This window comes from Sus scrofa, chromosome 9 (genome assembly GCF_054392235.1).
Source record: "Sus scrofa isolate SSC_HxYL_T2T_F1_AM1 chromosome 9, Sscrofa_HxYL_maternal_Yorkshire_Landrace_v2.0, whole genome shotgun sequence".
NCBI classification, from domain to species: Eukaryota; Metazoa; Chordata; class Mammalia; order Artiodactyla; family Suidae; genus Sus; species Sus scrofa.
In genome coordinates, this window is record NC_139391.1 from 20,061,684 (window position 1) to 20,085,707 (window position 24,024).

Here is a 24,024-nt window from a genome sequence, read left to right on the forward strand (position 1 = left end):
GGCCTGTCCACAAATCCCCAAGCCCATTCCATTTTTCGAGACTACTGGAGCTGAACTCCTGATATAATACCCGCTTAAAACATAGCAGTCAGCCTGCTTTACCCTAATTCCCCCCGGGTCCCAGGCTCCCAGCCTCTGTTCCCCCTGAGAACGATCCAGGGCCTAGACAGAGCTCTCTTCCTATCTTCTCAATGGCCTCAACAGCAACCCCAGGGACACTGTCTGGCCTCACTTAAGAGGATAGCTGTTTTCCTCACTATCAGCCCCCCTGGTTACCTACTGATCTCCTGTACCCCCACCTTGGTCTCCTTCTGCACCCCTCACCCTCCCAACCATCCCCCCCGCTGCTCCCCCCTTTGCATGCAGCCCAGCCAGTCTGGCTGGAGCGCCTGTTTCTAATCCTGCTGAAGCTCCTGCAGACAGTCCCAGGCACAGGGTAAGCTGAGGCCGTGGAAATGGAATTGCTGGGTACAGAAAGGCGGGGGACAGACCCAGAGAAACTGCAGAGCGTTTGCCAAGGAACCAGACTGACGGGGGCTGAGTGGAAAAGAGAAGTCGGAGCAGGAAATAGAACATCTTGGGGCCAGTAAAGGAAGTGAGAGAGAGGTAAGAACCACATAGACACGGCAGTTTTAGTTCTAAGTGTGAAAAAAGGATGTCGGGATAAAATGAAGGGCAAAATGGAAAGGCTCCAGTGGGCCCCAGAAGGTTCTGCCAGGGAACAGGGTAAGAACATGTGCCAGGAAGGCCGGCCGGCTCCCTACCCAAGCTGTGGGACCTCAAGAAAGTTCTTAAACCTCCTGAGCTTTACCTGCAAGGTGGGTGGGGGGGGGATGCTTCTAAACATGAAATAAATTCAGGTGAGTAAAGCTCTCCAGCCAGCATTCAGTACATCTAAATTTCTCCTTTCATCACAATGTGGACGGTTATGAAGCAAACCCACCTGCAGCCTCTCACTACCCACTCCAGCCTCAGTGCTGAGCAGTGGACACAGCCAATAACCACTACTTGTGAGAGTTACCAGGGATGGAGGGTGTATTATTTGCAGGTTCTGCTTAAACTTTTTGCAGCATTAACCCCACCCTCACAACAATCTGATGAAGTAGCTATTATTACTCCTAGTTTACACGTGAGAAAGTTAAGGTTCAAAAAAAATGAAGTAATTTGCGCAAGACACACAACTAAGAAGAAGCAGAACCAGGGTGAATACCAAGCAGTAATTGCAAAACCCATGCTCTTTAATGCGGTACTAGATTTCTTCCCAGTAGTAAGGCAGAAAACAGAGAAAAGGTTAAGGAGGAAAGGTCCTATCGGTGACGGCGCTGGAGATGAGCAAGAGGGCCCCAGTTTTCCTGTGTCCCTGCCCGGGGGCAGCTGCTGTAGGAGGCTTCCTTGGAGCTCCCATTGGAGACTGGGGTTCAGGGAAAATGCCACTGCTGAGATGAAGTCATAACTCCCTCCCCACCTGCCACAGATGGGTGCTGGTGAGGAAGCCAGTCGCATAAGTAACGAGTGCAAATAAAGCTGTAGAGGGGGCATTGCCTCGTGTTATGAAAGTATCTTGCAATAGGCGATGGGGTAAGAAGTCCAAAGAGGAGGGTGACACATTGGCAGGCTGTCTGGAACAAGCCGAGTCAAAGTCTGCCTGTGCGACTACAGCTCTGTCCATTCTAATTCCAAATGTTCCATCCTGGTTCTCCAGGCAAAAAGCCTTCAGATAAGGAAAAGGGCCTGATGGAGATGCCACCTGGGGATGGTCCAAGCACCAAACAAGCAAAAGAAATGATTGCTGTCAACGTAGGAAGGCCAATGATAGGAGGTTTTCATTAAGGTTATAATCACCACCACCACTGCTTTTATTCCCTCAGTCATGTGTCTCTCCAGGAAATATTTATAGAGAGCCTACCACGCTCCACGCCCTATGCTAAATGCTAGGACCCTGAAAGAGGTCCCCTGGGGCTCCAGGGTAGAAATGGCAGGCTCTTGCAACACAATTAGAAAAAAGCTCTGCTGTTAGAGAGAGGCTGTCACGTGCTGCCACATAGTCCTCCCTGCATGGAGGTGATTGTGCCCTTGGGAGCCAGGAAATGCCTCCAACAACAGGCGAGCTGGATAGGCCCTTTGAGAGGTAGTCCAGCTCCCTCACTGTACAGAGAAGGAAGCCATGGACCTGAAGTATAGAAAAGATAAACTGCAAATCAAGACTACACGTGGTGAGTATCAGCTGAATGGCACTATCACCAGTGTCCCAGGAGTTTAAGAGAGACAAGCATCACTGTGAGTCAAGAAGATTTCCTGGAAGAAGTGGGATGTAAGCTGGGCTTTCCTGGAAAAATAAGGAGTGTGTGTGTGTGTGTGTGTGTGTGAGAGAGAGAGAGAGAGACAGAGACAGAGACAGAGAGACAGAGAGACAGAGAGAGACAGAGAAAAGTGGAAAAACTACGTTTTTGGATGTTGATCAATTCTTCCTGTGTCTATCTAATTTTCTTTTATCTGGTTTGTTAATCACCCAAAGTCCTTCAGATCTGCATTTTTGCTGTTGTTGTTGTTCTTTCTTTTGAGAAAATCTGCCACATGATGTGATATGATTAGTTGCACAGGCCTTGGAGTCTGACAGCCTTAAAGTAACATTCAGGCTCTGCCATTTTCTTTCTTTCCCTTTTCTTTTTTTTTGTCTGTTGTGTTTTTAGTGCCTCACCCGTGGCATATGGAGGTTCCCAGGCTAGGGGTCTAATCAGAGCTGTAGCCCCAGCCTATACCACAGTCACAGCAATGCCACATCTGAGCTGCATCTGCAACCTACACCACAGCTCAGGCAATGCCGGATCCCTAATCCACTGAACGAGGCCAGGGATTGAACACTCATCCTCATGGTTCCTAGTCGGATTCACTTCCGCTGCGCCGTGACAGGAACTCCTAGGCTCTGCCATTTTCTGTGTGACCTTAATGTCCTCATCTGTTAAGTGAGAATAATAATACCTATCATAGGATTATTACAAGTATTAAATGAGAAAATATATGTAAAACATGTAGGATAGAGCTAGACACTCAAGAACACGTAGCCTAGCCCCTTAAACCTTGTGAGTCTTACTTACCAGCATGGATCATATGACACTTACAGTGGATTCATTCAGTTTCCATTAATTCTTTTATCAAACAGGCATAGTGCCAGGCACCAAGCAAGATGCTGGACACAGCCATGTTATAGACATTTTCCCGGCCCGCTGAGGGCCATCTAGAGGGATGTCTGACATGTAAACACATGCACGAAGTACAATGTGAGGCACACTGTTAAAAGCACACGGCGGGTAGAAGTTGCTGGCATCAGCTCGGGGTAGGTTATGACTGGAAGGGTCATCCCAGGGCCTCTGGGGCCTGACTTCCCCACGGTGCAGCTGCCCTGGAGACTGAGCTGAGATTCCCCCACTAGCGCTGTCATTACCACTTCTTGATAGTTCTAAGCTTGCTCCATATTTTCTGCAATGTCATTTCCTTTTAGTAGCAGAATAATCTGAATAGAAAAGAAAGCTTTCTCTTGCTAGTCCTGTATCCTGCGGAAACTACAAGAAGGAGTCAAAATGCACCTGAGCTTAGGCTTCAGAAAATTTTCCTGATTTCTCCTCTCTCCAGTATGTTGAGTGCCTGTGGTAGCAAAACAGCCAAGGTGGTTCCCAATGATCCCCACCTCCCGCAAGTCTCACCCTGGGGTTTGCCCTCCTGCATTGTACCATGCTCGGTCTCTGTGACCAACAGGAAGTGGCAGAAGTGACGGCATAGCACTTCTAAGGTTAGGTTATCATCTTGGGTGCTCTCTCTCATACATGCTCTCTCCCAGGTGACTTGCTTGGGGAAAGTCATGTCTTGAGCCGATCCATGGAGAGGCCCACATGGCAAGGAAATGAAGCCTCCTGCCAGCAGCCACTGGAGTGAACCTGAAATGGATTCTCCAGCCCTAGTTGAGTCTTCAGAGGCTACAGCCCTGGCCAACAGCTTGGCCCCATGAAAGGCCCAGAGCTGGAACAAGCCATTCCCAAGTCCTGACTCTCAATATATAGATAATAAATGCTTGTCTAAAGCTACTGTTTTAGAGTGATTTGTTTGGCAGCAATAGATAACTAATGCAGTGCCCCTCCTCTGTGCTTCAGGCATTCTGCCCCTTCCTTGTCATGACACTTACCAAACAGTGTTGTAATTACCTGTTTACACATTTGTCTCTTCCTTGCACTGTGAGCTTAATGGAGATTGTGTCTTATTATCTTTGTACCTTCATCACCTGGCACATGGCCAACCCATAGCAGATGACCTATAGCACATTAGAATTGACAAAGTACTACTATCTTGTAATAACTTATCATGGAAAATAATTCGAAAAAAAATAACTGTATCGCTTTGCTGTATACCTGAAACTAACACAATATTATAAATCAACTATACTTCTATTTAAAAAAAAAAAAAGAATTGACAAAGCCTTGGTACATTCATTCAGTAGTCTTCATGACAACTCTAGGAGGTAAGCATTTAAATCATTCCCATTCAACAGATGAGAAACCGAAGCTCAGTGATTTGCTTGATTATTTTACAGCTAGTAATTAATAAGATCAGGACTCAAACCCAAGTGATCTAATTCTTAGACTCTGCTTCCTCCTCTACACCAAACTGCTCTTCATTTAGCTTGGGTGGGAGTCAGAGAAAAATTAATCTGGAGAGTGGGGTGCTATTCAGTCATGGATGGAGCTTCATAGAAGGGACAGAGGACAAGAGCATGGCTCCTTTATGCACAGGCCAGCTGTCTGTGGGCCTCTCACGCACTCCACATTCAATTATTTCATTTTATCTTCACGAAGATCCTAAGACAGGAAATCATTTTTTTTTTTTGTTTGTTTGTTTTGTCTTTTTGCCTTTTCTAGGGCCTCTCCCATGGCACATGGAGGTTCGCAGGCTAGGGGTCCAATCTGAGCTGTAGCTGCCAACCTACACCACAGCCACAGCAATGCCAGATCTGAGCCACGTCCGCGACCTACACCACAGCTCAAGGCAATGCCAGATCCTTAACCCACTGAGCAAGACCAGGGATCGAACCCACAACTTCATGATTCCTAGTCAGATTCATTAACCACTGAACCAGGACGGGAACTCCAGGAAACTGGTTATTTTTATTCCCACTTTATGGACAAGAAAACCAAGGCAAGATCTCACATATGTTAAGTAATAGAGCTGGGACTCAAGAAAATGTATTCCAGCTCCTTGTTGGAGGTTCATTTTGTCAAACTCAGATTGCTGCCTTTTCCAGTACTGGACGAATGGGCTTGGAGACACATAGAATTCATGACTCCAGCAGGGTACACTGGATGGGTACACTCAGGGGCAGGATGTCACAGAGTCTCAGACAATTTGCAGATGTGACTAATGCAAGGATCCTACCTGCAGGCCGTGTCCTATCTCACCCCCTGCTAAGTTCCAGTCACAGATTCTCAAGTCCAAGGTCAACGGTCTCACAACATCCCTTTTACCAACAAAAGGAAATATGCTCTTGTTCTTAGAGACAGTTTCAGTCTGCACATCTTTAAAATGGGAGAGAAAATGACAGTGATGATTAAATGAGATTATGTGTGTAAAATCGCTGCCTAGTAATAGGTATCCACCAACACGTACTCTTCTCCCCTCTGGCTCTCTCCCATGTCCCTTGGGACATCTGAAGGACAAGGACACATATCCTCTTGTGAGCCTCTCTTCACCCCCTAAGCGGGAGGCTCGGCAGGGGCAGTAGAAAGCGGAGGGAGTAGGGCAAAGCTCTGAGGACTCTGGACACAGCCTCCAGCCCGAAGGGAGCTCTGCCGTGGATTTCTGCTTCATGTCAGCCACACAGCAGGGCCAGAAGCCCTGCATCCTTGGAGGGCAGGTATCGTGCTGAGGAGAAGCAGCCACAGCTGTTCCGTGAAGGCCCCGTGTGGAATGCAGCTCGGGGCGGCTGACGCCTTGCTGGGTTGGGTAAACTTGGCCTGTTCGCTTCCATCCAAGAGACCTTTCACCTTGAGGGCTTAGTGACCAGAAAAACATACCAGAAGCCAATAATTTCCCATTCTCCAGGGAGCCAGGGAGCAGACAGTTTCTGGGCTGGACATCAGGGATGCATGAACTTGAGAGGGCCTCTGTGCTGAGGGCTCCATCTGATCCCAGGGAGTGGAGTGCCAGTTCCATGTGCAAGAAGACATAGTTTTCTGCCAGGGAGAGGATCTGGGCTTTGTCTCCATGCACGCCAGCATTTAGATGGGACCATCTAGGGTTCATGGCTGAGCTGTGCAGATGGCCAGGCTCCAGCTGCCAGTTGGAATGAGCCTGACTCTTGCAGTCCCATTCAATTCAGTTCAGGACAATTAAACAACCAAGTGACAACTGACCAGGTACAGGCCTCTGAGGAAGCAGGTGATGTTGTGGCAAGGCCATGGGCTTTGGAATTTGAGTGACTTGGGTTTAAATCCTAGCTCTACCACTTACTAACCTGACTCGGGAAAGATCTCTGACCTCTTTGGGCTTCAGTTTCTTTATATGTAAAGTAATAGTAATGCTTCCACCTTTGCAGGGTGGAGATAAGGATTAAATGAAGTTATCCTGTGTACAAGTTAAAGAATAGTGCCTGCTGCCTGATCAGTACTCAGCAGACTAGTCTTTATTATTGGGTTTCTTGGGGAGATGGAGAAGAGAGGACTAGCAGCCACAGTTAGGGAGATGGTACATGTAAAATGCAATATAACTCATTTGAGGGGCGTTCCCGTCATGGCTCAGGGGTTAACGAATCCGACCAGGAGCCGCGAGGTTTCAGGTTCGATCCCCGGCCTTGCTCAGTGGGTTAAGGATCCGGCATTGCCATGAGCTGTGGTGTAGGTCACAGACGCGGCTCGGATCCGCTGTTGCTGTTGGTGTGGCTGTGGTGTAGGCTGGTGGCTACAGCTCCGATTAGACCCCTAGCCTGGGAACCTCCATACGCCACAGGAGGCGCCCTAGAAATGGCAAAAAGACAATAATAATAATAATAAAATAAAATGCAATATAACTCATTTGATTTGTTTTCAACCAGCACATATTGGAGACCCTCCTAAGTGCTAGCAACTAAAGGAGAGATGTGAATCATAGCCTCTGGCCTAGAAGAACTCAGTTTTGCAACTGAGATGGGTGAGTAAGCAAATCCTTTCTAGCAGGGTTATAAGTGGTCTGAGATAAATGAGTGGAAATGCCACAGGGGGTGTTTACACATTGGCTGAAGGAGTTAGAAGAGGTCTTTCTGAGGAAGCAATTCTTGGGCTCCGCTGGCTGCGTCTTAAACGGTGAACAAAAGCAACTCACCAGGTGGAGTGAGTGTGGAAGGTCACGGCTGACACTGGAGACAGCGTGTGGAAAAGACACAGAAGCACGAAAAGAGCTTGGTCAGGGGAAGGGCAACCATGGAGGACGAGGACGTGATAAAGGACCAGCAGCCTTGAGAGATACTGAAAAGACCTTGCTCGCCCTCTAAGGAATAGGCAAGAAGGAGTTTTTTACGAGGTGATTAATTTGTTTTCAGGAAAGATAACTGGGTGGAGGAAGAGTAAAGGGAAAAGACTGGAGGCTGAGACTGGAAGCACGTGCAGATAAGAAGCCCATCTGGGTTAGATAATCGGGAAGTGGGTGGGGGATCAGGAAGAGAGGCTAGACCTCCTGGCTGCTGGTTCAAGCTTTTTTGATGAGATTGCTCCTCCCTGCACATCTTTGAAACCTGCCTACCAAGCAGACCTAGACTTAAAATTACAGTGCTTATGTGAATAGGAAAATGAAGCACACAAAATTGCAAATAGGTTTGAATCGGACTGAGGCACCTGCTCTTTATCCGTGGTTTGCCATAGCATTAAAATATGTTTGGCATTTTCATTTTCCAAGGTCTGTATTCCCAAGGAGAATACAGATCCTTGATGTTCTGGGACAATCATTCATCCACTTCTTCGATCAACTGATCCATCCATCCATCCATCCATCCATCCATCTATCCACAGATCCACAGAACCAACAAACCATCCACAGATATGTACTGGCAGCTGCTATGTTCTTATCTGGCTAAGTCCCAGGGCTATGGAGATGGAAGGCAATCTCTGCCCTCGGGGAGCTCATAGTGGAGAGGGAGATAGAAAAGTAAACACATAGGAACAATCCAATGTGATGAACACTAACCCAATGAGAGGGATGTGCTCATTGCTATGGGAGCTTAAGTGAGGCATTCTCCACATCCTGAGCCATCAGGGAAGGAGGGGACACTGGTGCAAAACCTTGAAGGGCACAGAAGAGATCACAGAGATACTCTTAAGTGGATGGAAGAACACATGCTGTTGGGGGTTATGGTGCAGTGATTAGAATTTGAGAATTCAACAGTCTTCCTACTCCTGACACCAAACACATGTTTTGCTTAATTTAACTACATAAAGCACATCAATTCCAATTTAACTTATGGCTTCCCGCTGGCACCTCACTGTCCAAAACTGGGCCAGCACCTAGATTACCAAATAGGCCAAGTCAGTTCTGCATTTTCTGAACCCCTCTTTCAGCTCCTGTCTCAGGGCACCTCTGCCTCCAGCCTCAGTGCCCTAAATTGTCCCTTCAACAACCAAGCCCTCACTTCAGCCCCTCTTGGTCAGTGATTTAGGTTCCCAGCCTCTGTGCCTTCGTACTTCCCTACCAAGCCTTAGCATGTGGGTTAAATTTTGCCCAGCTTTCAGATGGCTTTACATTGTAAACCAGAAGTCAAATGTTCATTCCACTTTGTTGGTACCTACTAACCAGCCTGAAGCATTCACCCTGGCAGAGGTGCCTGTGCTCAACATTTTCTTTCCTCTCCGAATTTGTCCTCTGTAAGGTGCATAACTTCGTCATTCTTCCACTTGAGATTTTCTGTGACATTCCATTCTCTGGGGTCATCTCCTACCTCTCTGGGAGCCCCACAGGTCAAGTTCTACCATGACATGTGTCAAACACACAGGGTTTTAAGCATCTCCCTATTTTGCTCTTCCTACTAGACAAAAAGCTTTGCATCCTACTTGCTTTTCTCTCCCCACTTCCCACATATAGTGGCACTAATTAACATTAGGTGAATGAATGAATGGATGAATTAGTAAAGGAATGGATAGACATCTCTAGAGCAAACTTGTGCCAGTGGAGTGCCACTCTGGAGGTAGGAATGCCAAGTATCAGAGGCAGGTTGGAGGACCACTTTTGAGACCTTCAGCGCCCCTCTATGCTACAGACTAGTGCCTCCTTTGCCTGTATCTAAGGTTAGTTTTAAGAAAAGAAATGCTGCTCCCGAGAGCAGGGAAAAGGCAGCATCTTATACCTTAATTTCTCCGCGTCTTGTCTGGCCTCATTTCTTTAGGCCCATTTCTGTGGGCCTGTGCTACTTTGTAGGGCTCTTATTCATGAAATTATTAATGACACCCCTGGTGCTGATATTATACTTGACCTGAATTATGTTTTAACATTAATGCTGTGAAGTTTCACAGAAGAGAGCTAAATTGAAGTTAATACTCACTAGAAAGAAAAGGAGTTGTCTCTGGCTTATTATTAGAAAAATCCTGGCCTTTGGTTTGATTTTTTTTTTTTTTTTTTTTTTTTTTGGTATTAAGACCCTAAAATCCTAAAAAGTCGGACTGACGAGCCAGGCAAAGCATATGCTGGGAGTCCTCAGCCAAAGCCAAATATGAGAAAAGTCAAACAGTGTATAGAAAACAAATAAATGAATCACAGTGTTGGGTAAACTGCTGTTTGGCACAAATCCATGAACACAGACCAAGAAGTGTCTGCAAAAATGTGAGAAATATCTGTGGGAAATATCTCAGGAATAGATCTGAATTTGACCTGAAATCTTGACTGCAACTGACCTTGTCCTATGGGACTAATGCGTCATGTTTTCCATTAGTACATATTTGTTCATCATTTCATCCATAGATCATGGTGCGGCTGTTCCCTGCAGAAAAGAACCATCCTCTATGGTGGCCTTGGTCATTGCTGTGTGTGGCCAGCTGGAGCCAGGGTGACCCACAACCCTGGGAAGCAAAGGTAACAGAATCTGGTGCTTGGAGCAGTGGAATGGGGCCAGGACCAGGCATGGGGAGCCCTGGGTCAAATAACTATACACCACATGACATGTTCTTTAAAAAGCCCTGGCCTCACCACAGGCACTAGCATGCAACTGACTATAGACTGTTTAGTCTAATGTCCCATTTGACATTTCATTACAATAAGCTTCTTTAACTCATGGAATTGCTGATTTCAAGGTTAAAGTCTTGTCTGGTAAATATTAGAGATGAAAAGGGATTTGAACTCAAGTGATGTGACCGCAGATCCCATGAGCCTTACCACTGCACCACGCTGCCCGCCGGGAACCACTTGAAAGGACGTTCTGGGAGCTCAGCTGAGGGAGCTTCATGGCACCCAAGGGGAAAGATTGCCCACGCTTTGTGGAGCAGTGACATCTGCACTCAGCCTCAAAGGATGGGGAACATTTGGACATATGAATGTTGGCAGTGAGAGTGGAGGAAGAGTTCAGAAAAAAGGAAAGAAGTGTTTCTGGGTCGAGAGCAGCATTAATAAAACATTGAGTGGCAAACACCCAGGACCTAAGGAAATAGCCAAGATCAGTCTGGTTGTATTAGAAGGTGTGAAAACCAAGTGGGGAAAGGGCTGGGGGGTAACTGCAGCTGGACCTCAAAGCTTTGCCCAAGCAGATCATCTTTACCAACCTGCTCCCAGTACTGTGACAAACTGATTAACTTGCCACCAAAAGCCACTCTCAGAGAGGAACTTTGACAACACAAACGAAGAGACGAGAAAGTTAAACCAAAAAACGTCACTCTTCCCCAAGGACCAGCAAGGACAAGGAGACTTAACCCCCAGGTCCAGTTTTCTGTTTGTCAGCTATGAATATCCTTCCAGATGTCCCAAATCAGCTGTACACTGTCAAACCATTAGATAAATAAGGGCAGACATCAAATACTGCATGGTGATCAGATTCTTGGCAATAATCCTTGATAACCATGAAGGATTCTAAAGCTTCTTTAGAAATAATTAGGGTCTGGCTTACTGTTCGACCCATGCAAGTAACATGTAATTATAATGTGAAATTCATGTATTTATTTTAGAGCTGGTAAGACCTTTAGAAACCATGCCCACTAATTTTGCAGAGGAAACAAGGCAAGCTGAAAAGGATAAATGAACTCACTTGAAGTCATTCATCAAATCAATAGCAAAATCACTTTTTTTTTTTTGCCTCTTTTTTTTAGGGCCACACCCATGGCCCAGGCTAGGGGTCCAATCAGAGCTGTAGCTGCCGGCCTACACCACAGCCACAGCAACTCGGGATCTGAACCGCGTCTGTTTCCTACACCACAGCTCATGGCAATGCCAGATCCTTAACCCACTGAGCAAGGCCAGGGATCAAACCCGTATCCTCATGGATCAGGTCCAAGTCAGTCAGTTTCATTGACCACTGAGTCATGACAGGAACTCCCCAAAAACACTTTCTCAACACAAAATCTTTGGAAAATAGAACAAATGGGTTTTTTTTTGCCAATTTATAAAATATGCACAGAAATGTATCCAGTGTTCTGGCCCACCATTCATCCATGAGTCTTTAAAATTCGGTTAAAACACAGTATTCAAATAGGAGACTACAGAATATGATAGAAGATGATATGAGAAAATTAATGTGTGTGTGTATATATAAAACTGCATCACTTTGCTGTACAGCAGAAATCGAAAGAACATTGTAAATAAAATTTTTTAAAATGTTGAACACAAAATGCATTGTGCATAAAAAGTGGTATTTAAAAATATATAATTCAGTAGAGACATTAAAATTAATAATAGCTGCCCCTGCTTGAGCACTTGTTCTGAGCACTTAAAATGCTTTATCTGATATCATTAGGTCCACAACCCTCACAAACATGCTACTACTACTCCCATTTTATGGTTGAAGAAACTTAAAGAGATCAGTAACTTGCTCATGGTAACACACCTAGCACGGACCAGTCTGGATTCAGACCCAGGACCACCTGACACCAAATTCTGTGTTCTTAAATATTACAGTACCTGACCTCCATAGGCTAGCAGTGGATGGATCCCACCTTTTTACCAGGAAATGTTACTTATTCAGACAAGGTATAGAAACTAGAAGACTTAATCTTTAAGAACTTTTTTATCCATAACTGAAAGCCTCTGGGTAGAAAACACTTTTTTTTTTTTTTTTTTTGTCTTTTTGCCATTTCTTGAGCCGCTCCTGCAGCATATGGAGGTTCCCAGGCTAGGGGTCCAATCAGAGCTGTAGCTACCGGCCTACTCCAGAGCCACAGCAATGCGGGATCCGAGCCGAGTCTGCAACCTACACCACAGCTCACGGCAATGCCGGATCCTTAACCCACTGAGCAAGGGCAAGGACCGAACCCGCAACCTCATGGTTCCTAGTCGGATTCGTTAACCACTGCGCCACAATGGGAACTCTGAAAACACTTTTATTTTTGGCTTGCACCCATGGCATGTGGAAGTTCCTGGGTGAGGGACTGAACCTGTGCCACAGCAGTGATAACACCAGGTCCTTAACTGCTAGGCCACCAGGGAACTCCCAGAAAACACTTCTAACAGGACTTTCTATGTGTCACGACCAACCATCTTTGTTGCACTTTACTGGGGAAACAGATGCCCTTGGCTTCTTAGTCAGAATTTCAGTGGCCATCGTGACTGTTAGCAGCCTGTGGACCAACTGGTGACATGGCCATCACTGGCTGCCCTGCCATGAGTGAAGCCTGGGACCCTGGCCAGGAGACTAGAGTCCTGAGAAGTTGTGCTTTGGCTGTGAGGGGCCCAACCTTCTGCCCCTCCCAGCCCCACTTGTCTTTCCACTGACCACAGGCCCTATCGACTGTACTGAAGACATGGCCTTTGGCTCTCCTGCTTCCTCTCTGTCCCCTGCTACTGCCCAGCTTGATCATGTCTGCCTCCATCAATCAGTTCTCGCCAGGACTGCTCTAAAAGTCCCCTGTATCCTCATGCATCAAATCTGACATCTTCCAATCCACCCTCCCCTCTGCTACTAGGATGATCTCTCTAAACTGCTCCTGTCTATCCTCTTTGAACTCTTCATCGGCATCATGTTGTCTGCAAAGTAGAATTCATACTCTTGAGGGTAGCATTCTATTTCCTTCACAGTTTAGTCCTTCCTTACCTTCTGGGACTCAAAAAATATTAGTAACAGGCTCTCCTGCTTAGAAATCCTATTAGCACAAACATTCCCTACACTTGCTATTCCACAGTCAAAGCCACTGTGTCCACAGTGTGTTGAATTCTAACAATCATTATTTTTTCACAGTTATGGACATAGAAGCTAAAGACCTGGGTTCAGGACTGGCCCATTCTCTCTACGTGGATTTGGGCAAGGCTTTTGCCTCCTCTGGGCCTCAGTTTCTCTATCTGTGGAAGAGAAGGTAGATCTAAATGATCTCTAAGGCTGTACAGCCCATGTCTGTTCTGGCCCCTGATCCTAGATCTCCCTTGAAAGATGAATCAAGAATGCCAGCCGCTCGCCAGCCAAAGACGTATGTGCTGCAATTGACTCCTGAGCTTAGCAGCTCCAAGACATCCTTTCCTTACCCGCTCGCCACTTCAGCACTATCTCTTGGGCTCTCCTGACTGGCCCTGCCCTGAATCCCAGGCCTGGCATTTACATCGTCAATGTAATAGGCCCTGCAGCTGAGACAATGGAGATCTTAGAGCCTTCGGGTATGATCTCATCTTCTGACCAAGATTCTTCTTGGCATATGATTGCTCAGCCATGACCAGGAAAAAGAAAAAAAAAAAGCCCCTATTCCAGGAAGCACTGGCTGGTGCTGACTCAGCATGCCACAGGTCTGGACTGGAGCAGAAACGTGTGTGGACCAGCAGGGACCTTGTAGGTTTCCAGCAGGAGAGAGAGAGCAAATCTAGGTAATCCTGAGGACAAAGAGACATCAGGGGTTGGTGTGAGGGAGAACTCCTTTGCTGAGAAACGTCTGTGCACCAGGCACTTTGAATCCGGGCTATAACTTTGCAAGGCAGGTATTTCGATCCAACTTCCAAAGCTCAGAGAGATTAAGTATCCTTTCCAAAATCACATGACTGGTAAGTGGCTGCAAGAGTCAAACCTACGTCTCCAAAGACCTTCTTTCACGCACCTCAAGAAGCACCTGGGAGGAACTGAGTGTCTTGAGAGTAAAACTAGATGCTCAGGGAATACTCACTGGGTGGTTTATTCCTAAGAAATGGACAGAAGACTCATGGGATGATATTGAATCTGAAATCTCCAGTACTAACCATGAGAAAAGGCAGAATGCCCATCACCATGCTAAATCGCTTTAGATCAGAAATGAAGGTTGTCCTATGGTGGTGGTGGTGGTGGTGGTGGAGGGGGCGATACACAAAATCATGCTGTTGATCCCTTGAACATGAATGTGACTAATAAGCTGGGTGTGGCATCCTTCATCTCGTCCACACAGCTGTCTGGGCAGGCTAATCTGTGACTGGAGTCTTCAGCTCTGTCTGCCTAGTAGCATGAGGCACTCTAATCTCCTGGCTTCACAGCCAGCTTGACATTTTTGCTGAGTCTGATTCACTTGCTCCCAGCCTCAATCGTTCTCTGCCAGTGCAGACTCCTCGTACAGTTGGCCTACTTAGAAACACAGGATGTTAGTGTTGGAAGCGAACTACCTAAGAAGTCACCTAGCGTAATCCCCTCATGTTGCAAAGAAGTGAACGCACCCCAGACGCGGTTTGGTGATGTCTGAACCTGGGTGGGTTTAAGCACGAGGACCACAGCCTCACAGGCCTCTCTGGCAGCAGGAGGAAGCTGGGGTCAAGCGACAATGAAGTTGGCAATAGGAATAGCTGCAGGATTGCTGGGGCCGGGGTGGTGCACAGGGAGGGGACCCAGCCCCCTGAAAGAATGGGCTGAGATAGGGAAGCAGAGCGTCCGGATCCCGGCCAAGCCGTCTGGAGTTCAGGGCAGGGCCCTGTCCCAACAGGAAAATATGGGGCCAGGGAGGAGAAAGAGGCTGAAGGTTATTGGTGAGGACTAGACCAGCCTGCCTGGGAGGGTGGTGGGATATGAAGAAAAAAGTCACAACCAAGAGGCTACCTAGGTGTGCAGAGTTCATCAGGAGCACGATGAAGTCCAGATCAGTGACAGCATACCCCACCCCTGCTGGCGTACCTCCCGCCCGTTTAAGGAGGGTTTCAGCCTGCAGCTGGAGGGACCAAGGGACTCCAGACATAGCTGGGAAGCCAGTGAAGACAGAGCTGACGTATCCCGTCCGTTCTGCCTCCCAAACGTCTCTGGAATGTCCCTTTCCTGCATTTCTACTGCCACCACTCTAGGCCCTGGTCATCGGTCAGCGCCCATCTGAATCACTGCAAGAGAGTTTTGGTTCATCTCTTAGCCTCTGCCTCTACTAAAGCACTCTTTTCATTCTCACAAGAGTGATGTTTCCATGGAACGTGAGGAGGTCACTGGCTTTCTGTAGAGTTGGGTGGCTTGCCATTGCCTAGCAGACTTTCTTAACTGGGAGAGTCAAGCCCTCAGAGAACGTTCTCTGCAGGGCGGTACATAGCTAGCAGCACTAGGCACAGAGGTACAAATGGCTTCGTACAGTGGATACGTTCAGCCAAGCGTGGCCTTCCAAATCCCACACGACCCCAGCCTTCCCCTGGCTTCACCTCCTGTCCTTCCTATGCACTGGCCATACCGAACTCTTCCGTTTCTTTATCACATTAGTCTATTCAGGTCCTGATGGTCGACCTGGCTTCCCTATTGGCCTTGTAAAACCTTAATCATCCTTCAAGATGTTACCTCCTCTTTGAAGTGATGCCTCTATAACTTTCAGTGGTTGATTAGATTATTCCTGCCTCTATGTACCCATCTTATTTGGTATGTGTGCCACGGCACTGCACACTTTTCATAGCTGGAGGTTTACTTATTTGTGTGACCTAGAAACGTTTGAGTTTCTGTGCAATAGGCAACATCCCCTCCCCAACCCCTGCCCCGACCTAAATAGATGTTTATCAAACTGGATGGTCCAAAGCTCCTCAGATAACAAAAACAGGGGTGATCCCGAACGCGGGACCCTTGGCTCTTAGTCCACCATTATTTGGGTTTCTACTCATGACAACAACTAAAACAAACGTGAAATATGCAGGTGAGCATGAAGATGGTGTGGGCTGGGAGGAAACTTCCTGAATAATTACTGACAGAGCGAGGGAGGGGTTGCTGGTAGGCCCCACTGGGAAGAGAGAAGGGAACCAGAGAGAAGGGAGCAAGATTTAGGCGTTCACCCCATCAGGTATACGCATAGGACTGACTTTCTCATTTCTCTGAGAAACCAGAAAAAAAAAAAAAAAAAAAAAGGAGAAATAGTTGGTGGTGGGGTTAAGTGAAGGACACATACGTCAAGAACTGATGCCTGAAATGACTCATCAAAGCTGAAATCTGATAACAGAGAATTTACATTCACATCGAGCAGAATACCGGCACGTACCTGATCTCATTTAATTCTCAGAATAACCCTGTGGCGGGGTGACAGGTGAGGGGCGGGGGTTGAGAGTGTGAGAGTGTGTGTGTACATGGGTCTGTGTGTGTGCGCCCACACTCATGTGAGTGTGTGCTGATGTTACACTTCTCCCTTTACAGAGGAGAGACTAAGGTTCAGAGGGGAGATGTGACGTGTCCACTGGTCCTAAGTGGCACAGCTGGAACTAGAAGGTGGGCCTGCCTGTCTGTGGGTCCAGAGCCACATTCACTTTATTTAAGGACAGGGAGACAGATCCTCTGGCCTAGAGGCGGATTGTCTTTATAAAATCAAATAGGATGACATAGAGAGGTTTTTCTGAGGTTTTCTCAGGGACATTCTTCATAAACTCAAGACTTTTCCAGGCTGTTTTAAAATGAAGATAGAAACCCATTGGTCAGCTGACCTGCAGGGAGCTGGCTGATACAGAGCGATTCTCAGCTTGAATCAGGCAAAAGTCTGACTGACCACAGAATCTGGGGCAGGAGACAGGAGCAGAGGGTGGCGTGTTTCTGACCCGCCTGCAACTCTGGGGAGTGAACGACTGTGGAGAAGGACCCCGGCTGCCTCCCATTGTGGTCGGCTTCGGGTGGAGAGAGTCGGAAAGATGGAGTGGAAGAGTTAGAACCGCAAGAGGATGGGTGCTTGGCTGGTCCTCACAGTCTCAGATTTATCCATGAACCTTGGGGCCGGTGAGACTTAGAAGAAAAGAGCCACTGACCCGGCCCCGTTTTATGTCTTTGTTATACATTTCCTGTCACTCCAACAAAATGGGGAGACCCTCGGGGGCACAGAGTTGGTTTCAAAAACTACGTAGTGTTCTGAATAGATAAAACAAATCTCAGGAAATGGCTTTTTGATTGCAATAGAAATTTCAAGTTTGTTAAAAAAAAAAAAAAATTCTCTCCATGGATCGAGAGTTCTTAATTTCTCTTCCCTCTCCTTCAAAATTACCTAGAATGGCTTTCAAAATCCTCATTTATTCATCCACTGCTCCTATTCATAGCATCCACTATGGGCTCGGTGTGACTTCACGCGGGCCATTGCCAGATGCCAGGGACCCAGGGCTGGTCAAGAGGCCGCCCACCTTCATGGACGTTCAAGTTTAAGGGGACGTAAACTGGCACCATGGAAGGAGACCCCAGAGGCTCTAACTCCACTGCCTCATTTTAACAGGGAGAAAATGAAGGCGCAGAGAAGGGTGGTAGGTTCCCGAAGGTCAGACAACAAGTCCACGGCAAAGCCAGATAAAGAAAATAGTTCTACTTTTCAATTAAGATCCTGATCTGAAGTTATCCAGGAGGCCAAGAAATGCATTATCTTTCTTCCCTTCTGTCCCAGCTCGGCAGATCTCTTTCTTGGCTTCTTGATTATTGGACAGAGTGAATGTTTTCCTACCCTGTCTTTTCTGGAACTGAGCGTGGTCTGTTAGCAATAAACCAGACTCTCCTCACTCTCCGGAACTCCATCTTCTACGTCCTTTGTACGCTCCCCTCTCCGCAGAGGCTCTCGGTTTTATAATGGGAGCCCCAGGACCAGGAAAAACATGCTGCTTGGGTTTTATTTTTTTCACTAGAAGCACCCTCTGTTAACTCTCTCTCAGAAAACACCATGAAGTTCTGTTTACTGTTGTCTAAGAGATTTGTTCTGGAAGAAATCCTGATGATATTTGTGTTCTCCAGAGAAACAGGACCAACAGGGGGAGAAAACAACAGAGACGGAGACAGAGAAAGACAGAGAGAGAGAGAGAGAGAGAGAGCTTTATTTTAAGGAATGGGCTCATGTGATTATGGAGGCTGGCAAGTCTACACTTCACAGGGGAGGCCAGCAGGCTGGAGACCCCCAGGGAAGAGCCAAAGTTGCAGTTCAAGTCCAGAGGCCATCTCCTGACCCTATGAAAGGCTTCGGATCAGGAACATCCTAAATATTCAACAATATTCACTGTGCCAGACACTGTTCCAGATGCGGGCAGCACAGCAGTGGACAAAATCCACAAAAATCCCTGCTTTCCTGGGCTTTGCATTCTACCATCAGAAACAGACAATATGCAACATGGATAAGTGAAATACAACATATAATATGCTAACAAGAAGTGCTAAAGAGAAAAATAAACAGGGAAGGGGACTAAGAAATGCTAGGGAATGGATGATGCCATTTCATCTAAGGCAGCTAAGGAAAGCCTCACGGAGAAAATGACATGTGACTGAAGACCCGAAGGAAGTGAGAAAGTGAGGAGTGCAGACATCTAGGAGGAGCACTCTAGGCAGAAGATCGCTGTTGTGGGTTGATTTGCTGCCCCCGATCTATACTGAAGTCGCAATGCCCGGTACCTGTAAAGTTTCCTCTTATTTGGAAAGAGGGACTTGGCTGATATAATCATGGTAAGATGGTCATTAGGTTGGGGGCCCAATCCAATTTCTTTGACTGGTGTCCTTTTGAAGACACAGAGCACAAATGTCTAGGGAGAAGGCTATATAAAGACTGAGTCAGAGACTGGAGGGTATATGGTCAGGCCACTCAAGGTGGCTCTTCTCTTGTTCTCTGTAGGTCCCTGGCCCACCAGCGCCTCCTTCACTTACACCCTATGCTCATGATTGACCTTCCTGTGAACTTGCCCCAGGCTCCAGCTAGCGATAGCTTATCAAAGGAGCAGTGAGAGGTGTGTCTCTCTCCTTGTTTCCCCGGTAACTAATCAGCCAACCAGACATAATTCCCCCTATAACTGGCAATCTGCCTTCCCTGCCCTCTTCTGGCCCAGAGTAAAGACTGCGGCCATGCCCTGCCCACTGTCTGCAGCACAGAGTAGGGTGTCTCTCCAGGACCTTGCTTCAGACGTGTTAAGCTCCCCCATCCATTAAACCATTCCTATCTCTGCTGCTGACTTCGGCTCTTTCTTGGGTCTTGAAGCTGGGTAAGCACAGGCCCTTGTAGCCCAACAGAGAGATGCAGCTGTAAGCCAAGGAATGCCAAGGACTGACTACCACCATCAGAAGCTAGGGAGAGGCAAGGAAGGGTTCTCCTCTAAGGAGAGGGAGAGGGCCCTGCCAGCACCTCAATTTTGAACTTCTAGCCTCCAGGGCTGTAAGTCAGTAAATTTCTGTTGTTTTAAAAGCCATGGTAAATTAATTGCAGTAACCCTGGTAAATTAATACAGCCATGAAGCAGAAGTATGCCTGGCATGTTGAAGCAATATGAAGTCAGTGTAGCAAAGGTGAAAGTAATAGGCCATCAGAGAGGTTAACAGATGGTGAGATCACAGAGCACCTTACAGGCCAAGGAAGCAACATGACCTTACTCTTCAACATGTTTACATATGGTTACAACTGAGGGCTGCTTTTATGGCTGAAAGGAGATGTACAGGAGAACCTGAATTACATTAGGTAGATTAAATCATCTTATGGAATAGTGAAAAATGCACCAAATGGTGTAAACATGACTTATAATACACGATTTATAATACTTAATAATACCTACAATTAAAACTTCCATTTGACTTGGAGAAAAGACTTGTGGCTGCCTGATGGGAGAGGGAGGGAGTGGGAGGGATCGGGAGCTTGGGCTTATCAGACACAACTTAGAATAGATTTACAAGGAGATCCTGCTGAGTAGCACTGAGAACTATGTCTAGATACTCATTTGCAACAGAACAAAGGGTGGGGGAAAAAGGTATATATGTAAGGATAACTTGACCCCCTTGCTGTACAGTGGGAAAATAAAAAAAAAAAGAAATAAAAAAAAATAAAACTTCCATTTGCTCTTTGTGTCTATTTTTTTTTCTTCTTCTTTTTAGAGCTGCACCTGTGGCATATGGAAGTTCCCAGGCTAGGGGTCAAATCAGAACTGCAGCTGCTGGCCTATGGCACAGCCACAGCAACACCAGATCTGAGCCACATCTGCCACCTATGCCGCAGCCTGTGGCAACGCCAAATCCTTAACCCACTGAGCGAGGCTAAGGATCGAACCCGCATCCTCATGGACAGTAGTTGGGTTTGTAACCCGCTCACTCACAACTGGAGCTCCCTTAGGTCTATTTTAATCTATAGTGTTGATGCACAGTTAATTTTAAAAGGATGACACTTTAACTTTCAAAACAGGTTATTAGGTGGCAATAACTCTCTTATTTGAGATCAGTTGCTCACACTAGCAGCCAACTGGGTCATCCAGAGATAATCACATGACCCCAAATAAAAGTCCCCAAATCTCAGCCTCAGCTGCCCTGTCTGCCACCTTATATCCTGCGGTTTAGTGCCTGCAGCCAACTCATCTGGTCTCTCTGGATTCTCAGGAGAGATGGTCTGACTGGGCTTTCTCCTGCGTCAGCTGTCCCCTCCTGAGCGAGGACTGGGTCAGGGCTGAGGGCTAGGTCACTGTGGATGGAAAAAATGTCCTCCTTCCAAGACTGTGGATGGAGTTTATTTTCTAAGTGGAGGATGTGACAGTGGGAAGGATGTGAAGCCTCGGCTATGATGTTTGTTGTAGAAGAAATCTTCCACTGAAGCCAGTAATCAGTTTGGAGCACCTCCTCCACTGTGCATTAACTGTCTGACCTTGAACTGAGTCAGTTAAACTTCTGAGTCTGTTTCCTTAACTGAAAAAATAGAGGTAATACCCCTACTTCAAATGTTTGTTTTCATTCACTTACATTTAAAATAATTTTACATTTTTTGAGAAGGGCATTAGGTCAGGCACCAGAAAGGTAGAAATAAAAGATGTAGCCTCTGCTGCAGCAATGTCCACAAGTTAGTGAAGGAGGCAGGTAAGAAAGTGAACTCCTTTTCTGATTAAAGTAGCCAGAGTCGGCTTCTGGTATTTGCAGCCAAGAACTCTGATGGATAAAGCTGGTGAGCCCACAGTAGATGGTCCTGGATGCTGGGAAACCAAAGGCCAATAAGTCACTTCTCCCTGATGCAGACCCAAGACAGAGGCACAGGGTAACCCTCCGCTTGCCGAACTTCTAGCTAACCACATCCACTGTCACGTTCTATCCTCACACTAGTTCTACCTGCAGGCAATTGGGGCAGATAGTAAAACAAGTTTGTAAGATAAGAAAGGTGAAATTGGAGTTCCCGTCATGGCTCAGCAGTTAGCAAACCCGACTAGCATCCATGAGGACGAGGGTTCAATCCCTGGCCTCGCCCAGTGGGCTAAGGATCCGGTGTTGCCGTGAGCTGTGGTGTAGGTCACAGAGGCAGCTTGGATCCTACGTGGCTGTAGCTGTGGTGCGGGCTGGTGGCTACAGCACCAATTGGAACCCTAGCCTAGGAACTTCCATGTGCTGCGGGTGTAGCCCTAAGGGTAGCCCTAAAAAGACAAAGAAAGACCAAAAAAAAAAAAAAAAAAAAAGAGAGAGAGAGAGAGAGAGAAAGAGAAAGAAAGAAAGTTATAGCTCAGTGAGACTAAATGGCTTCCCTGAGGTCTCCAAACTACTGACAGAACCCAGACTACAATCCAGATTTCTTGATTTCCAGCCAGAGGCTCTTTCTGCCAGAAAACACTGAATAAGTAACTTGTATTGAATTTTTAAAAATTCATTCACATATATTCCCTGAAGATCTGTTAGTGGCCAGTCATTGATTAGAACAATGGGCTCCCTCTATTCTAGGCTCAATATTATGTTCTCTGAAAAGTACTAGAAGTATCAGTAGGGATATGTTTATTAATAATAGTTTACATTTGGAAAGCAGTATCATGTTGTTAAAATCTGAGCCAGGAGTTCCCATTGTGGCTCAGTAGGTTAAGGACCTAATGTTGCCTCTGTGAAGATGCAGGTTTGATCTCTGGAGTGGGTTAAGGATTTGGCACTGCTACAAGCTGCAGCATAGGTCACAGATGAAGCTCAGATCCAGTGTGGCCATGGCTATTGGCTTAGGTTGCAGCTGTAGCTCCGATTTGATCCCTGGCCCGGGAACTTCCATATGTTGCAGGTGTGGCCATAAAAAGAAAAAAAAAAATCTAAGCCAGATAGCTTGGGACCAAACCCCGGCTCCCTCACTTACTACTTGTGCATAGGACACTCTGTCAGTGTCCTGCCCCTAATCTCTCAGCCTTCACCTCTATACCCTGAAGTCCACCAGCTCAGAACACTTATGACTCATGGCGTGAAAGGCACGCTTGGCCCTCCTGCAGGGAAGGCTAGGAAAGCTGGCTATTTTAATCAGAAATTGAGTTTATTTGAGAGCTATCAGGAAGACCACAGAGTTGATAGGAAAGCAGAGAGTCGAGCTTTGAAAATGGGCATAAACCGAAGGAGACATCTCAAAAGACAAAAGACCATATCACAGAAACATCTCACTCAAGACACTGCTGCCATTCCCACTGAGCAGTGGACCCCAGTGCTGCCACCAACACAAGTTCTATACTGTCCCTATTTATTGGGTCATTTGCTTCAAATTCAAAGTTTAGGTCAGGAGAATCGGCGGGGCCAAACTGAGGTCAAATGCTGTATTCCTGCTGCCAGGGATCCAGGAGGGCAACTGTTTGGCCTCTTTTCCTACTTCCATAAGGGGAAGACATACTCTGTCTCCCATGAGACCCATGTTTCATGCAATGGCAGTTCCCCCAGACTCAGGAAGGGGGCTCAGATGCTGGGCAGCCACCAAAAAATGTAATCCCCAGAGTTATTGTTGTGGCTCAGCAGAAATGAACCTGATTAATATCCATGAGGATGTGGGTTTGATTCCTGGCCTCACTCAGTGGGTTAAGGATCGGGGGTTGCTGTGAGCTGTGGTGTAGCTTGAAAACACGGGTTAGATCCTGTGTTGCTGTGGCTGTGGCGCAGGCCGAAATCTGCAGCTCTGATTCAACCCCTAGCCTGGGAACTTCCACATGCCGCACATGCGGCCCTAAAAAGCAAACACAAAAAAGTAATCTCTAATAAATGTCCTATACAAGAATACTCAAAAATCCCATCCAGCTCAGGAGGTGGAGAAAATAAGGATACTGGTTCAAAACTGGAAACGAAGACTAGGAGAAGGTCATGATTTACTGAGTAGCAACAGTGACTTAACGACTTTTTATTTACCAGGAACTGCACAAGGTGCTGGGAACAAAGATGACTAAGACACCGGTGCTGGCCTCAAGGTGCTCTAGCTGGGTAGGGAAGAAAGGCAAACAAAATCCTATAATAAAATGTGATAAGAAAAGGCTGTTACTGAGATATGACAAAGTAGAAAGGGAACACGGAGTAAAAGATTAAGGCTGGGGATCGGGTGAGTGGTCAGGAAAGCTTTCACAGAGAAGATGGGTCTAGAAGGATGGAAGGGGAGAGGAGGTCTTTCCTTTTCATTAGCGGCAAGGCCACGTCTGGTGTGAGTTAATCTTCCTGATTAGCCAGAATCTGGTCCTGGTATTTCCTGCTCAGTCCTTTCCTACTGCCACCAACCACAACACATATGCTACTACGATTAAGGTCTAAAATTAG

General features: G+C 46.7%; 1 protein-coding gene and 2 long non-coding RNA genes across 8 annotated transcripts in view; 2 read left to right on the forward strand and 1 right to left on the reverse strand.

Annotated features, from left to right (window-relative positions):
• The window catches only part of LOC106504836 (uncharacterized), a 172,075-nt gene that overhangs the window by 23,096 nt on the left and 124,955 nt on the right, over positions 1 to 24,024 (reverse strand). The window lies entirely within an intron of this gene.
• On the forward strand, positions 1,922 to 4,077 carry LOC102168178 (uncharacterized). Its single transcript, XR_305239.4, has 2 exons — positions 1,922 to 2,213; positions 3,836 to 4,077. It is a non-coding gene; the product is annotated as an uncharacterized LOC102168178 (long non-coding RNA).
• LOC146399772 (uncharacterized) lies at positions 16,543 to 20,354 on the forward strand. Its single transcript, XR_014814863.1, has 2 exons — positions 16,543 to 16,619; positions 17,781 to 20,354. It is a non-coding gene; the product is annotated as an uncharacterized LOC146399772 (long non-coding RNA).